The sequence below is a fragment of the Vicugna pacos genome, unplaced genomic scaffold (genome assembly GCF_048564905.1).
Source record: "Vicugna pacos unplaced genomic scaffold, VicPac4 scaffold_103, whole genome shotgun sequence".
Classification (NCBI taxonomy): domain Eukaryota; kingdom Metazoa; phylum Chordata; class Mammalia; order Artiodactyla; family Camelidae; genus Vicugna; species Vicugna pacos.
This window is the reverse complement of record NW_027328783.1, coordinates 2,749,804-2,768,578: the sequence shown is the minus strand read 5'-3', so window position 1 is coordinate 2,768,578 and position 18,775 is coordinate 2,749,804.

Here is an 18,775-nt window from a genome sequence, read left to right as displayed (position 1 = left end):
CAGGCCCTCAAGGACAACTTCTATGGTTAATGCCAGGTTATCTTAATGTTTGAGTATCTGGGTTTCATGTCTTCCTCTACCACCTGTGTGACCCATGATTCCCACATTTCTGCCTCCCTCTAGAATTTTTCTCTCCAACTCTGAACTCTTACAATGTTCTGCTGATTTGACATCTTCACTTGGAACTCTGATATCTTAAAATCAACATGTGTAAAAACTGAGCTCTTTGTCGTCCAACCCCCCAAACTGGTCCTTTCTGCAACATCCCCCATTCAGTTAGTGGAAACTTAATCCTTCCAGCTGCTTGGGTCAAAAAACTTGGAGTTATTCTGATTTTCACTGACATACCACATGAATTCTGTCAATAGATCTGGTTTAACACTGCCTTTAAAACAGATCCAGAACCCAGCCACTTCTCACCATGGCTCCTGCCTCCACTGCTGCTTCCCTGCCCTGAGCCACTGTCCTCTCCTCCTGCACAGCCCTTCTCAGAGGCTTCCCTCCTTTCATCTCTGACCCGTTTTGACTATTCTCACCCGGCAGTCAAGTGAGCCTTGAAAACCTAAGTTAGATTGTGTCGTCATTCTGCAGTGCCTCCCAATTTCACTCCGGGTAAAAGCCACAGTCCTTGCAACGTCCTCCAAGGCCATACAGGATCTGCACTGACCCTTCTCCGCAGCTCCAGCAGTGCCCCCATTCTGGAACATGCGAGGTGCACGCTGGCCTCGGTGATGGTTATTCCGTCTACCTGGGACTTCTCACCTCCTAGTCTTATTTCTAACCTCAGTCCTCAGTGTGGCCTGCTCTGGTATTTAATACAACATCACCATAATCCCATACCCTAAACTCTCTTTACCTTGCCCTTTTTTTATTTTTTCCATGGTTCCTCTTTCTTAACATGCCACTTCCTCTGCCTGTCTGTCGTGTGAATTGTCATCTCCACCCCCCACCCCAGCTAGACTCCAACCCAGCTCCGTGAGGACAGGAATTTTGTTTTGTTTATTGATCTATTCCAAGTGCCTAGATTAGTCCTGGGTACATAGTAGCCTGTCAAAAATTATTTGCTAAATAATTTAAAATATTATAAAACGAGTCATCCTTTCAGGAACGGGTGAGGAAAGGAAGATGCATGAAAGAATGGTGCAGTAAATAATGATATTTGCCTGTTGTTCTTTGTGTGATATATATATATGTGTTTTAGTCTTAATTTGGTATCCAGATTCTTAATTTAATATCTGTATTAAGGTGTAATTTACAGGCCATAAAATTCACAAATTATAATTGCACAAATCAGCCATTTTAGATATTTCTAGAGTTGTGCAACTGTGTCCTCACAAAGTCCCCTTTTTTCCATCCATATGCAGTTCACCCTCCACTCAGTGGCACCCTGATTTTATTTGTTTTTGTTTTTTTGGCAATCACATCTCAAAAGAATAATTTACACAGCAGTACTAATAGAGCTTTGGCTTTTAGAAATGACACACTTAAATATGAATTCAGCTGTCATTGCTGAATGTAGGTAGCAGTATCAGACATTGGTGAGAAGAATGGACCTGAGTGCCAGACTGGCTGCAGTCTTACCCAGCTCCACCATTTACCAAGTTACCCAAATTATTTTCTGCCTCAAGCTCTTTATCTGTTATATGGGGGTAATAATAGCAGCTTACAGAGTTGTTGTGAGGATTAAGCAAATAGTGAAACAAAATTTAGTATAGTGGCCTGCTTATGTAATTACGTAAGAAATAGCCTTGCAGGTAGAGAGCAAAATTCAAATCAGTTTCTAAAGTATGTGTAAAATATGATCCAGTTCCTGCCTGGTTTGTAAACACGTATGCCTACTGCAGAATGTAAAAGCAGGCTAATTTCCAACAGAAAAGATCATTTCTTAGCATTTCTTTCAAAGATATATGCAAAATCATTTTTACTAAATTTCGGGTGCCCACCTCTGAAAGAGCTTTGACACCAGGGAGGTAATTATCTACTTTTTTGTTAAAATCATGCTGACCATCACAAAGTGTTCTGAATTATATTTTAGCCTTTATGTTGGGAAATACTGTGAGACTTCTTCTAAATTAATGGGGGGGCATTCACTGTAGCTCTTGTAGCTGTTTTGTTGTTTTCTTTTATGTACAGATGCACAAAGCAGATTCATCAGAAGCCTCTCAATTCCAAAGATAATAACAGTGAAAAATATTGTACAGTGACAGTGAATCCTTGGCATATGAAGAAAGATTGTAAAGCCCTGAATGAATTAAGAAGGTATTGTTACATTAACATACATGTAACCATGGCTCTCTTACCTTTATTTTTCACTTTATAATGAAGATACTCCCCACCCGTCAAGGTTGCTTTGTTTGATATAGGGAATATCTAAAGCCTTTTCTGCAAGTTTTTAAAATAAGTAACAGAAGGTAATTTATCAGAAGTGTGAATGGTGTAATCTGCTCTGTCTAGTATAGTAGCCACTAGCCACATGTGGCTATTTTGAATTGAGATGTTCTATAAGTGGAAAATACATAGTAGATTTTTAAGACTTCATACAACAAAACTAATGTAAAATATTTATTAATAAGTTTTAAAAGTGTCAATCACACTTTTGAAATGATAGTATATTGGATATTTTGGGATAAATATAATTATTACTGAAATTAATTTTACTTGTTCCTTTTTATTTTCTAAATGGTATTACTGGAAAATTGTGACTTACACTATGTTTCTATTGACAATTCTGGCTTCTAACTTATTGCAAATGATATGAAAAGAAAACTTTGATGAAAAATTTTGTAATTGAATAGTTGATTTACATCATAATATTTTCAGGTGTGCAATACAGAGGCTCAAAATTTTTATAGATTATATTCCATTTAAAGTCACCATAAAATAATGGCTATATTTCCCTGTGCTGTATGATACAGCCCTGTAAGCTATCCAATTTATACATAGTAATTTTTACCTCTCAATACCCTACACCTTCCCTGCCTCCCCTCTCCTCCTTCTCCCCATTGGTAACCACCAGTCTGTTCTATGTACCTGTGAGTCTATTTCTGTTTTATTATAGTAATTAATTTGTTCAATTTTTTATATATACATATAAGTTAATACATAGAATATTTGTTTTTCTTCCTCTGACTTATTTCACTATGCATAATAACCTGTAGGTCCATCCATGATATTGCAAATGGCATTATTTTATTTTTTATGGCTGATCAGTATTCCATTGTGTGTGTGTGTTCATGTGTGTATATCTGTGTGTATATACATGCATATATGTATATATATATATATATATATATATATAAAATATACCACAACTTCTTTATCCAGTCATCTGTCAGTGAACACTTGGGTTGTTTCAGTGTTTTGGCTATTGTAAATAGTGCTGCTGTGAACATTGGGGTGCATGTGTCTTTTTGAATTATATTTTTCTCCAGAAATATATGCATGAATGGGATTGCTGGATCACACGGAAGTCTATTTTCAGTTTTTTATGGAAACTCTATACTGTCCTCCAAAGTGGCTGTGCAATTTACTTTCCCACCAACCGAGTAGGAGGGTTCCTTTCTCTCTTAAAAGGTCAAAAATTCTCTAAATTTATATACTTTCCTTACAGTTTAGGACACAATTTGGCAAAAGCCAGAAAGAATTTGATAGGAGTAAATACAGTATTTTTTTTAAATGTCCATGCATTACGGATAGATATGTTATTGATGAGTTGGTTCCCTACATTTGTAGATGCAGAAGTTTTTATACCTTCATAGACATTTCAGTCTAGCAGAGAGAAAAATTTCTTTGCATTTTGCTGAACTTGTCCGGGTGGCTTTATCAAATATGGTCCAGGCCTCCAGAGGTGAATACACATCCAAACCTGAAACATTTGAATGTCTGCAAGATTTTAAGAGTCCAGAATGTCAGATCTGGACTATAAATCTGGTAAATGACATCAGTGAGTGGACTCAAGAAAACTCCATTTGAGTGCAAAACCTTTCATAAGCCAAAAAAGGCATTGAAATTGTGGCAAAGCCAGAGACTTGTGTGTGACACATATGGCCACAAACCCATGGGGACAACCACAGGCGTCCTGGAGTGCCAAGGGAATTCCATGTGAGGAGTCCAGCACTCACAGGAATCCAATAAGTCCCTGCCAGCCAGAGCAACTTCATTGCTACCGTGCTGTTTTGAGCAAATGTCTTTTCAACAGGTTCAAATTGGTTTGTATTTTTTTTTACATTTTTTATTAATTCATACTCATTTTACAGTGTTGTGTCAAATTCCAGTGTTCAGCACAATTTTTCAGTCATTCATGGACATATACACACTCATTGTCACATTTTTTTCTCTGTGATTTATCATAACATTTTGTGTATATTTCCCTGTGCTATACAGTGTAATCTTGTTTATCTATTCTACAATTGTGAAATCCCAGTCTATCCCTTCCCACCCTCTACCCCCCTGGTAACCACAAGTCTCTATTCTCTGTCCATGAGTCTATTTCTGTCCTGTATTTATGCTTTGTTTTTGTTTTTTTTTTTTTTTAGATTCCACATATGAGTGATCTCATATGGTATTTTTCTTTCTCTTTCTGGCTTACTTCACTTAGAATGACATTCTCTAGGATCATCCATGTTGCTGCAAATGGCATTATGTTGTCGGTTTTTATGGCTGAGTAGTATTCCATTGTATAAATATACCACATCTTCTTTATCCAGTCACCTGTTGATGGACATTTAGGTTGTTTCCATGTTTTGGCTATTGTAAATAGTGCTGCTATGAACATTGGGGTGCAGGTGGCACCCTGAAGTTGATTTCCTTCTGGGTACAAGCCCAGGAGTGGGATTCCTGGGTCATATGGTAAGTCTATTCCTAGTCTTTTGAGGAATCTCCACACTGTTTTCCATAGTGGCTGCACCAAACTGCATTCCCACCAGCAGTGTAGGAGGGTTCCCCTTTCTCCACAGCCTGTCCAGCATTTGTCATTTGGGGATTTTTGAATGACGGCCATTCTGACTGGTGTGAGGTGATACCTCATTGTAGTTTTGATTTGCATTTCTCTGATAATTAGTGATATTGAACATTTTTTCATGTGCTTTTTGATCATTTGTATGTCTTCCTTGGAGAGTTGCTTGTTTAAGTCTTCTGCCCATTTTTGGATTGGGTTGTTTATTTTTTACTTATTGAGTCATATGAGCTGCTTATATATTTTGGAGATCAAGCCTTTGTCGGTTTCACTTGCAAAAATTTTCTCCCATTCCATAGGTTTTCTTCTTGATTTATTTCTGGTTTCCTTTGCTCTGCAGAAGCTTGTAAGTTTCATTAGGTCCCATTTGTTTATTCTTGCTTTTATTTCTTCTAGGAGAAAATTTTTGAAATGTATGTCAGATAATGTTTTGCCTATGTTTTCCTCTAGGAGGTTCTTGCCCTTCTTATTTCAGGGAATGGCACTATAATTTAGACACTGCCAAAGCCATAAAGCTGGCCGGCATCTTTGACCTCTTCCTGCCCTTCCATCACACCTGTGGCCAATCCGTCCACCTGCTGAAATGTTTTCTTCTCTCTCCTCCTGAGAGGGCCTCAGCAGGCCTCCACATGAACCTGCCAATAGTCCTCCCTGCCTCTATCTTGTCTCTTTCTAGATCACTTTGCATGTCTCCTCTACCTTGGAGGCACACAGAGTCCTTTGTGATGTGCCCCTGTGATCTCTCCACCTGGTTGCCTCACCTGCCTCCCACACCCTGTGCTCGCTTCTAGACTATTTGCAGTTCCTGGAAGGGACCTGGCTCTCTTTGGCCTCCCTCCTTTGCATGCGCAGCTCCCCAGGGAGAAATGGCCTTAACATTATACGTTCACCTGATCACTTCTAGGGCATCTCAGAACTCAGCACAGTGTTTCCCTCCTCTGGGAGAGCCTTGGCTACAGTTCCGGCTCTCTGCCCTGAGCACCCTCTGCTGACTGTTATCCAAGCCCTCTTAACACGCCTCCTCAGCCATCACTTCACTATGAGTCCTGTGCACCTAGGAGCTCCCGGAAGCAGGGACTGTGTCTTTTTCCTCTTTATTCTCAGAGCATTGTACAGACTCAGGTACAATGGTGGAGGGCACAGTGGTTATTCTGCAATTTCTCTAGAGTTGGGGCCTAGGGGTAACAGTCTGGTGGGAAGAAGGGCTTAGGGGATTTCCCCTGAAGCTACATTTTCAATTACCATTTCATGTTGTTTTTGTCTGCTATTTAAAGTTACGATTCTTAAAACAGAATGACGATTTCTAAAAATTACTTTACCGATGATTGAGGAAAATGGCAGTTTTCCATATTTAAGAATATTATTTTAAGTTTGTGTGACTGTGGTGGTGGAAAATAGAAATGCAGGGGCTACTAAAGCATTCTCATCCCCTTCCCCACTCTCAGGTCCTTTGGACAGAAGAGACAGAGGGATGTGAGGAGAAGGCTTGGAGGGTGCACCGTGCAGTGCTTTTAAATTGTGACAGTTACTTGTGCTTTTTTTTACTTTTTTTTTTTAATGGAGGTAATGGGGCTTGAACCCAGGACCTTGTACATGCTTAGCACGTGCTCTACCACTGAGCTATACCCACCCTTCCCCCCGATATTTGTGTTTTTAGTGGGCATAATGTGCTGGTAGCAGGTACTTTAGCATCAGACACAGTCACCTGCCTCTGACCATCACGTTAATACCTTTCCCCTGAGCTAGAGAGCTAGTCTGTTTCCAAAAGTTCAATAAATTATCTACATTTTCTTTTTTCTTAAACAAAAGGTATTAACTCATTTTTTTAGTATCGCCTATAAATATAATGTGATTTTATTAACCATTTACCAAAGTGTTAAGTGTAATAAATATTAAGTACAGATTTCTGAAGCATCAGTCATCACTGAAGATCCACATTCTGCTGTTCTCTCTCGATGTTAGTCACCTTACTATTGGAGTTCTGAAAGCAGCGCCAGGCAGAACTTGAGTACAAATGGGACACGGTTGAGCAGGAAGAACAAGTCCGACCAGAATAGGAGGCGCGGTGTCCCCACGTGGAGATAGATGAGATTACCCAGGAAGAGCGGGTGCTGTTTAGATGCACTTTAGTCTGTTTACTTCTGGACTTGTCAGCCTTGGCTGCATGTTGGAATCACCAGGGGACCTTAAAAAATGTTGGTGCCTGGATTCCATCACTGCAAACTCTGATGGTACTTAGTGGCCTGGGGTGCATTCTGGCATAGGGAAGTTTTTAAAGCTCCTCTGGTTATTCTAATGTGCAGCCAAGTTGAAGGAGCACTGCCTGGAATGGTGGACACAGAAGAGAAGTGAGGCCCTTCCTTCATAATAACAGTAAAAAGGGGGAAAAGAAAAAGACTGGTATAAGTGTATAAGAGGCATTGATTTGTATCCTTTCATAACACCAAAAAAAAATGCAAAATATAAATTAGCTACAATGACATAGTTGTAGAAGGAAAGACAAATTGGTTTTTATAGTTGACTCCCATTTTTTCACATGCGGCCTCGTTTTCATAGTAGACTAAGTGCCCCTTTGTCTTGAACTAAGTCCCAGTCACTGCTACCCCTTCCTGTTGGGATGTGCACAAAGAAGCATGGCTCTCATCCTAAAGTCAGAGAAAGGGTAGAAGAAGCAGGGAAACATTTGTTGAGGTGCCATCAGTGTTTGAGCAGTGTTTGAGCTAGTCATGTTACATAATTGGAAATTTAAATTTATTGCTGCCACTCCTGCTGCAAAATTAAAAAAAATAAAACTATATATCTTTGTATCAACATTCCAGAGCTATGAAAAGATGATTTTTGAGTCATTTGTATTATTGCTTCTTTCCATCAGCTGAGATAATTTAGAGCTGTTTGTTCTTGCAGTCAGCAGCAGCAGGACAGAAGGTTATGAGCATGAATAACACTTGGAAAAAATGCTTTTATTAGGAGCATCTGAAAATGTCTCCAAATATAGATTTAATAAATGAATCACAGATCTACATAATGTTGGCATTGAAAAGATATGGAGAAAGCAGGTCGAAATCCTCTTTTATAAATGGAAAAAAATGAGGTTCAGCTACCAATAGAAAGTGACATTTGTCTTTTACAATGTAATAAGCTTCTAATAATCCCCATTATGAATAGCTCCCATTGTTTACAACTGAAGATGGGGGTAAAAGCATATGTTGGTGAATGACTGTACATTCAGAGATGAAAGCTGAATCTTAGACAAAATTAGATGTTCATAATGCTTTTGAGTCCTGAAAAACAAAAAACTTATCATATTGGCAGCATACAAAAAATACTGAAGAAAAGTTTTTTGGTCATTTAAACTACCAAGTTTAAATTTAAAATTGCCAGCTAATTAGTTTAAATTTTCATTGGAACATGCTTGTTGAAAAATTGAAGATGAAGACTCATTTAACTTTATAGTTCTTCCTTATTTAAAAAATTGCCTTTTTTTTTTTAGTTTTGTATTTGAAGTATTTTACTTTACTTGAGAAAGCATGCTCCATTGTTTAGAGAGGCCAGCGTTGTGGTAGTGAGATCTTGGGAATGAAGTTGCCTAAATTCATATTTGAACACAGTAGCTTGCTTCCTGAGTGATCTTGAACAACTTAACTTCTCTGTACCATAGTTTCCTATAAAATAAGAATAAGAGAGTTGCTTCTTCATGACAGTGGTAAGGACGGGTCGAAGTAATGTACAGAATCTACTTGGAAGGCTTCCTGGCATAGAGGAAGGGCCATGTACTTAGTTACAGCTATTATTATACTATATCTGGTTTTATAATCCAGTTAAATCTTGAGTCTAACTGATTTCATCTGTTAAAAAATTCTAAATATAAACTCTAAAATGGAAACTCTTAAACTTCATAGTTGTAGCTAATTAACACATAAAGCTCAACCAAGAAACACACAGTGGAGACCAGTTAGCTGCAGACACCTATGATACTTTCTGTCCTGCACAGACTCTAAGCTGTCACTACCTTCACTTCTGAAATCAAAGGCAAGCTAAGGAATACAGCTTTACAGCTTGGCCTCGTCAGGTGCTCAGACCATGGCAGGGACAGTTTACTGTTCACATGTGCATTTTCAAAAAATAGTATTAAAACGAACACTGTACATATTTTGTTGTGTGTTTGACATTGTTAACAGAAAAGAAAAGGAAAAAAAAAACAGGAAAAAAACCCATGCATTTACAAACAAGGAGGCAATGTCTGAAAATTATTATTATTCTTTTTATGTTTAGGATTTAGTGACCAGTAAGGAGAAATGGCATTTCATTGGTGTAATCCCTTGATTGACTAAATTTGTTTTTTTAATAAGGAAGAAGAGCGTGTTCCATTTACCACCTGGGGAAAGTGTATACATATAACCCTTTGTGCAAGTGCTCTTTTTCTTGGTAAGAACCTGCCACAGACTTTTAAAATCTAATGTGAAATGCTGAGAAAACTGAAAGTCAAGTTGGGAACTATGTAGTCTCATAGAGAAAACTTTTTCCAGAGAAAATCTGAGCCAACGCAGGGCGCCACTCTGGAGGTTCCACAGTCTCTTCTGCACACAGTGCTTCCCCCAATTCTTTTCACCTCATTTGTTCAAATCAGATCAGTGGTTTAGGATTCTCCAGGGTTTGATTAAGAGACCAGATGGAGGCATTAAGATTTCTAAAATTTTCCAAGTGTAACAACCTAGGTAAAATATCTAAGAGTAGCCTAACAAAAGGATAGTAGGAACTATCAAAAAATAAAAGTAAACTACTGAAAGATATAAAAGATGCTTTAATCACATAATTCTAGATTAAAAGATCATATCTCCAAAATATCAGAAGTTATAAAATTCATTTGGGTTTATTGTGAATAAAATCATATTAGCAATATAATAATTAATAAGATAATGAGAGTTTTACTAGTTCAAGAATAGCCAGATTAGAAAGTAGGGCAGGAAGTCCAGATATGGGCTCTGATATCAATAATAATTTACTATAAGAGATGGAAGGCATTACAAATCAGGGAGATAAATAAAGGTTATTCAGTGAATGGAACACTTGTTAGCTACTTGGGGGGAAAAGAAAAGATTGAAATCATACAGTGAACCATATATTATGATAAATTCCAGAAACATTTAAAAAGTAACACAATTAGAAAAAAAACTAGAAATAAATATGGATGAGTATACAACCTCTAGATGAACAGTAAGTTTCAGAGGAAATTATACAAAGATTTTCATGCATCATAAGCATCCTAATTTTAAACAAAACACCAGAGGATGTTATTTGTTTACAAATCCGACAAGGGGCTAATTCCTTCAATACATAGAGAGTTCAGATCACTTCAAATGTAACATCAAAATATCTCAGGAGCGTAGAAGGCAGAGAAGATGAACACACATTCACAAAGGAAAAAATAGATGTCACACTTCAATGGTAATTCACTCAGTGCACATCAAAATGAAATAGTTTTCCACCTCTCAAGTGACACAGCTCTGTTTATGAGGATGAAATGTCAGTGATCACCAATCCCATGCCTAGGTTACTGGATAATTTTTGTGAAGTATGGTTGATTTACAATGCTGTGTTAATTTCTGGTGTACTCCTCAAGCCTTCTTAGAAAGCAGTCTGACAGTTGATATCAAGAGTCAAAAATATTCATATGTTTTAATCCACTAATTCAGCTTTGAAAAACTTTTAATCAGGAATTATTTCAAAATGACAGGGAAAAGTCATTATGGATGCAAGTCACAGACATATATAAAATCTCAGCCAAAATATTCTTCCAACTATTCACAAAGTAGAATAGTATGCAGCCATGAAAAAGTGTGTCCATGAAAATATTTTATGACATGTCAAAGTGTTATGCTTATGATAGATTTGAGAATAAAATTAATATATAAAATGATTTGTAATATACAAACAATGCACCGTTCTGAAGAAATTATGTCTATAGGTCAAAGCATTATTCTTATTTTTTTTTTATTCATTTTCAGATTTGGAGTCTTTTGATTGTAGGTGACAAAATCAATCTCCAATGTGTTTAAACAACAACCAAAAAATGGGGATGCATGGGATTTATTGGTTCCTGTAAATGAAAACCTCAGGTCTGAGGTCTGGCTTCAGTCAAGGAGAGATACTCTAGCCTAGATGATGTCAAGGGCTGCTTTTGTCCTGTCTTCATTCTGTGTCCAAAGATGTCTCAGCATGTTGCTTCTAGGCACGCAGCATCCCAGATCATCCATCCATACCAAGACAGGTCTCTTTTGGCAGCTTCCTCTCTTAATAGAGGAAGCTTATGGTTCACATGGGCACCAGTAAGTATCTCCTCACATAATAGTGGCTCTTCCTGGGTTATTTGCCAATTCTCCAATCATGTGCGAGGCCAATACTATGAGGGGTATTATTTGTCTTAAACCAACTGAGATCTACTTCTGGTGCTTCAGAAAGAGTGGGTCAATCGAGGTTAAATCACAGGACTATAAACAAAATAGAGGTTACTTATCCTATAGCAAGTTCTGGGTCCTCTTCTAAGACTGGGGACAGATCCAGGACAGCAATTCTGTCCACTACTGAGTACTTTCAAATTTTCTTTAATGAGCAAATGTTAAATTTATGATCAGAAAATGTGATAAATAAGAAGAAACTTGAGGAAGGAGAATGGAAAGCTTTCCTGTTTCTTAAGAAATAGTGAACCCATTAAGTGCTTGGAAGAAAAATGGAAATGTGTCAAGTTTGTAAAAGTTCTGAAATGAATTAGAATTGATTTTACAGACCATGTAGGAGACAGTGCTATACAGTTAGTGTGTCTTTGGGCTCTTTGAGTATTTCAGTACTTTCACTGAATAGTTGCTTGATTTGGGGCAAATTGCATCATCTCCACGTGGCTCTATTTCCTCATCTGTAAAAGATATAATATTACCTTCCCCACAGGGTGATTGTGAGGATTTTGAAAAATAGATGTGTGCTGAAGCAATAGTAAGCATTTAAGGATTCTTAACTATTATGTTTACTTCATATATAATTAAAAAATTATTATGCAGACTTTTAAAAATACATACTATTTAAATGGCCTTTATGTGCTGTACAAGAGAGGAAGGCTTAATATACCTTCTATAATACATTTTTCTCAGCCTTAACTAATTTTCACATTTAATCACACACACACCCAAAAGTTATTCCTTTCACAAGCATGAAGATTTAACTGTGAAGAAAAGGATGATGAAAGAGAGTAGAGGAGAAAATAAAATGCTTTCTCTACAAACTGATGGCTTAAAAACTAATAAAAACACCTTTTTAAGACTTTGGTCACCATATTCGTAGCTAATACTTACGCAGAGTTTTTCACATGCCTGCGGTTAATGTTCCAAATTTTTTCACAATTAGTAAATAATTGATTCATCACAATAGTCCTATGAATTGCTATTGTTATTCCCCCATTATATGGGTGAGGAGATTGAAGCCACAAGAGGTTAAGAAATTTGCACAAGGCCCCACAGCTAGCATCAGAGCTGGGATCCAGATGCAGGAGTGTGGCTCCAGGAGGGGCTTGTAAACACTCCCTCTGCTCTCCCCTGCAGGTGCAAACCAGCCGCCCGCTGCTGTAAATAACATGATGTGGTTCACTTAGTCCTGAAATTCACATTCTTTGTAGCTTTCTCTCTGGGGCAGCCATCAGGAGCAGCCAGGGACACTGAGTACATGCTTCTGGACTATGACCAAGAAGGTAGATGGAAGGAAAACAGTTTAAAAATGGGATCTTTAATGCGCATTCTTCAGTGGCCAGAAAAAAACCTGCCTAGTGAGAAACTGAAACCCTATTAGCCACGTGCAAATTATGCTTCAGACACCCCCGCTGCCCTTGGGTCCACACAGTCAGAACTACAGTGGATCAGGGACATGAATCTTGTGCAAATGCAGGGAGTAGGAATACCTGCCATTTTAAGATCTCAAGGAGTATGAAAAGCATGTGAAGCTTTCATCAGCAGAGACATGCTGTCACTTCTACTGTTTCCCTCAGGGCATGTCCACAGCTTCACTGGTTCTATTCAGAATGAAGACGACAGCTAGCACCTGCTGAACCCTGAATCAGTGATAGGTTCCCCCTTGAAAGGAAGCATATCCCCTTCATGGGTTACAACTAGTTCATAACCTAAGTAATTCTACAGATGTAGAAGGGATACTTTCATTTGTTCTGCTATCACAGACTTCCCTCCAAAAGAACATGCCACCAGTTGCCCCATTTTGACCCATTAAAATATACTTAATAGGCTTTCTTCTTTAGTGCAGTTTTAGGTTTACAGAAAAATTCACAGAAAGTGGAGTTCCCATATATTCCCTATGCCCTGCACACAGCTGCTCCTGCTGCCAGCGTGTTACATTAGTGGATGCACTCATTCTTTTTGACATCTTTCATTCCTCCTCCACTAAAATTTAACATGCCTGATATTCACGTCTCTTATGGCATTTACGTGCGATTTATATCACTTCTCACGTTTATGTGAAGTTTACAACACATGCATGTTTTCTGTTTAAGCTGGGTTGGGGGCAAGTTTTCTGTGTAAAAATACGATCATTAGTGAGTCTCATGCTGCTGGGTTTTTGGGTTGTCAGGTCCTGTTGACCATTGCTTCAGTTATTGGGATCATTGTCTACGGACTTTCAGTGTTCATTGTATTTTCTGCAAAACTTCCCAAGAACCTGAGTGGAACAGACCCAATCCAAAAGTACCTGACTGTGCAGGTGGGCCATGCCCATCACTGCTTCCCTCATCAGTTTTATCATCTTCATGACCCTGAACGCCATATATGAGAACGTGTCAGTCATGATGACTGACTCTGGTAAGCTCCTCCTGCAGCTGAGATAATTTCTACACTAGTTCTAGAACCAGGTCAAAACAGAGACTATCTTTTAGGAACTTGAATTGCAGTACATTACAGTCTTTAGTTAACTTCAACTGCAAACCTATTTTCTCTAGCCTATATGAGAAGTGAATTAGCTCCATTTTTGCATTAGTAAAAGGGACAAAGGACGCTTTAGAATGTCCAAGCTCTGTGTAAATATGTCAGTGTTTAATAATAATTTCAATTACATTAGATAATGTACCCTATTGTTGAAAGTAAATAGTCTCTGTATTGCAAATAAGTGGAAGAGGGTCATGGTTCCAGTGGCAGATTTGCTTGCGCGTTACGGAGAGGACAATTAATCACACTGTTATGTGTCTTCCCCCCATGCTGTTCCTGTTAGTGTAGCTCCATTCTCATCAGCTGCGGCTTCTATAATAAATGTTTCTTCTCTCTGGCTTGTATCCCACCCAGCGGCTTAGCGGCCTAAGTTAAGTGCTTCCCACACGTTGCATGTGGCTGGGTGGTTCTCCCAGTGGTCTGCTCAGTGGTCATCTTCTGAAAATACTAAGACCAATTCAAATTCTGAACTAGGAGGATGATCGTTTTATGTTCCCCAAATGTTTCTAGCAAGTTGCCCCGTGTTTTGTTTGTCTTCTTCAATAGTCCTACCTTACTGCCGTTCAGGGAGACAAGAGAATTTTATTTAGCAGGATGTTGAGAAGTAGCTTTCTTTCAAATTACACCTGACAGAGGACAGTTCTTGACCATTGGATACTGTTGTGCTTATAAATTTTAAGGAACGGGTGACTTTTTTTTTTTTGCCTTGTGGGATATTGCGTTCTTAGTGGGAGAAACTCTTACAACATTGTGTACAGTTGGAAATAACATAGTGGATAAGTTAAGAAATTCAAAACAGCTGATATAAAACAGTGTGAATTGCATATATATATATATATATATATATACATACATATTTAGCGTGTTAACTCATGTGTCCGTGGCTTTGATTAGGGTCTCAAAGCCGTTCACAATTTTGCAGACTTACCTTTTCTTTATTCTAGCTGCAGAGCTCCCAAGGACCAGACTGACTATGAGAACAACCCAGCCATGAAGGTGTTCTTGTTCCACTTTGTCAACTACTACTCCTCGTGTTTCTACAACACATTCTTTAAGGGCAGATTTGTGACTTATCTGTGAGATCTGGTGTATTGGCTGTAAAAATACAGAAATGAAGAGGTGTGAATACAGCTTTGTGTTCTGACAGTCTAACCTGTTTCAGGTTTTCTCTTAGTTGCCCAATGAAGAGTGTCTTTACTCTCTGTTCCTTAGATATTTTAGGCATAAAATAATGACTTTATTTCATGTTAGAGCTATCCAAAATTTAAATGAGATTTTCTTTCTAATATTCCAGTGTGACTCAAGTGGCTGTCTCCTTGAACTGATGACACAGCTGACAATAATCATGGGAGGACAGTCCATCTGGAATAACATACAAGAGGTGTTACTTCCGTGAGTACTCAGTCATGTGATCTTGGGGTGAGAACGGCCCACCCACCCACGTCATTTTCCTGCGTGGCCATCTCTAGAACAGGGGAGACTCTCTGCTTATTAAAGCTCTCCAGATAAGATGATCCAGCCAACATTATAAATGTACCTGCTGTTTAATAATTATGTTTAAATACCTTCCTTTTTATGTTTAACATAAATCCTCAAGTGCTATAGTCTCTGCTTATTAGCACAGCACTGGGGACTGACTGATCAGAGCCCTTTTTGGGGCCATGAACTAAGTTTTCCTACAACTTCCTGCAAATTTCTCCTCCTTTTATATATGCATTTAAAAATCCATAACAGGAATTTGTTGAGTGCCTAGTATGTGCTAGTCACTGTATTAAATGTTGTACATATATGTATGTGTGCATGTGTGTGTGTGTACAATTTAATCACCCAAACAATCCTTATTCTTATCTTCCTTTTGCAAATGAAGATCCTGTGGCTTAAAGAGGGTAACTGATTTGCCCAAGCTCTCATTGCCAATAAGAGACCACTGTGGGACTCAGATGTAAGACCCTATCTCTCTGAATCCAGGTTCTTCTAAGAACAGAGACTCTCTTAGGGTCTTAAGGCACAGGGTTACATAATGTTTTAAGAGACACTGTCTAAAATAATAACAACAGAGGTTTTGACTTACTGTTCTCTTCCTAAAAATGAGAAAAGCAGATGTTAGCAAAGGTCACACTGTCCTTTTGATTTTCACATAAGCCCAATCCCACATCAAAGTGGACAGTCCAGTGTTATCTGCAATTTCTGAACATTTCAAGGAGCTTACTGTATTCGCTTTCTGTTGCTGTTGTAACTAGTATCCCCAAACATCATGGTAGTAGGAAGAAAAAAGAAAAAGTCTCCACTAAACAACACAAATTTAACCTTGTAGGGTTCTTGAACGCAGAAGCCTGATGAAGTCAAAGTGTTGACACGGCTGTTTCTGAAGGCCTCAGGGGAAACTGTATCTTTGACTTTTCTGTCTTCCAGAGGCCACCTGCGTCTCTTGGCCTGTGACCTCTTTTCTCTGTCTCAAGGTCAGCATGGTTGTGTGCCTCTGACTCTGAACCTGTGGTCAGATCTCCTCTTCTCTCTCCCCTCTTCTGCCTCCTTCTTCCTCCTTTAACGACCCTGGTGATTACACTGAGCCCAAATCTATAATCCAGCTGGTCTCTCTTAGAGTCGACTGGTTAGCAACCTTAACCACATCTGCAACCATAGGCCCCTTTGCCAGGGAATCTGACCTCTTCCTATGTTCTGTGGATGAGGACATAGACATATTGGCGGGGAACATTTTTCTGCCTACCACACTAACCTTTTTAAGATAATTTCTGGCTTTGAGTATCTGTTTTCATGAAACTGTTGTTCTCTCTTCTGTCTTGCCTTCCACACCAGCATTATGCTCCTGGCCAACCTAACTGCAGAGCTCGTCCCTCTCTGTGGTGTCCCCCAAAACCACTTATACAAGCAGGTGTTATTGTTGTTTGTAGCATGGGGGAGAAACTCAAACAACTTGAATTTTGAAATAAAAAACCTCCATCATTTTAAAATCTTCCATGCCACTATAAAATTTTATTTTTTTAACTTTGTTTTTTAATTTTTAAACTATTTTAAACTTTGTAACTTTTTTTAAACTGTACTTTTTTTCTTATCATCCTTCATTGTAGGCTCCAGAAACCTGGTATTCTGCCCACCGCATCCAAGTTTCCTTTCATTGTTTCTCCTCCCTTTCTTAACCTTCCTTCTCTCTCCCTTATTACCAAGTTTCTGTCCATTCTCTTTATAGGGCAGTTAAATTATTTTTTCTTTCTTTCTTTCTGTTTTTGCAGAGTGAACACATTTTCGTGTCATTGTGTCCTTCCACATTTCTTCACAAGGGCTTCATCTTTCAGCTTCAGTGTGGATTCCTGGGGTCTGTCTCAAAACAAAGGCATTTCCCTTGTCCCCCAGCTCACCACGCCCCTCAAAAAAATGATTCTGATCTCCGCTGTGAAATGAAACTTTTTTTTCCCTACTGTGCAGTAGACAACCCTTAACCTGAGCTCACAGTCAGATATTTCCAGAGGAGTAAAAGTAGGTCATGTGCAAATAATACTACTTTTCTCTGTGAAAAGTAATAGATCAGATAGAGGAAACACTTAACTCAGATTACTCAAAAGAATTTCCTGAAGGAAATAAGTAAATTATTTAATACTAAATTTTGTTGAATCTGGTAATCCGTGAGCTATTTTTACCAATCAAGAAGGATATATTTCCAAAACTGTTACTTAGCAATTTATGTGAAATGAAACTTGCTCACATGAACTAGTTTAAAATAAAGGATGCATTATAGTATCTGTGGTCTGTTTATACCTTCGCTTAAGTAAGCACATTGTTCTAGGTTCCAGTGAGCTGAACTTTGCCTCCATGTATTTCTACTATGGGCTAAAATATTTAGGGAATTTATTTTGAATTATGTTTCCCTTTTTTGAAAACCAGGAATTCTGAATTGTAGCCAAGTTCGAGGGTGGCTTGTTTTTTCCTCACTGCCTCTTCTCTTTGTATAAGTGCAGTTTCCTTCTTAATTTTTCATATAAAATCCTAACAAACCAAAGATCTATCAATTACTCTTGCTGCACCAAAACTATACCCATCCTCAAAAATACATAGGAAAGGAAAAGAAAACTTACCAAAATTAGCGACTATTTTCATGCTTTTTAAATATGTCTAAAGGAACATAATGAAATGAATTTCACCATATCTCACCTGCCTCCGCCCCCCCTATCCCATGTAGGGTTCTTGAGTAGGATTCTGGGAGCAAATTAAGGACAGTGATGCCGTGATCCAGGCTCCCTCTGGGGTCTCCCCAGCACTTGGATCGGCACCTGGTATAAAGTAGGTCTCAGTCCGAGCCAGCTGAGTGAGTGAATGACTCACAGGCATCGAATGCGTAACATCAGTGAATTAACAGCATTCTTTGTAGGACTCAGACAATAAGCTGAGTGCCCTGTGGCCTTCCCAGCCTCACATACTATTTTGATGTTGGGGTCATTTCTGGGAATGTTATTCTGTACTGGACAAAAGGCTAGTACAATTCCAGGGTTAAGCAACTTTCCTAGGGAAATTTTATGATAAAATATAAAGAAAAATAGTTAAATGCCCGAAATGACATAGCATAGTCCTTTGGTGTTTAGATAATGTATTGCTGTAATTTTCTTACTTTATATGTTTCTACATTTTCCACTGTGTGTATGCACTACTATATAATAAGAAAAAGCAAATGTTTAAAAGAGAAAATTTCTCTTCTCCAGATATGATTTGGTTAGAGGATGAGTCAGATACATATAATAAGAGAATCTTAAATACATGCGCCCATAATTCACTCTTTAAATTCAGGAACAGGAAACTCAGGAATGAAATAGTTTAAGAGAATCAAAGATACTTGTAT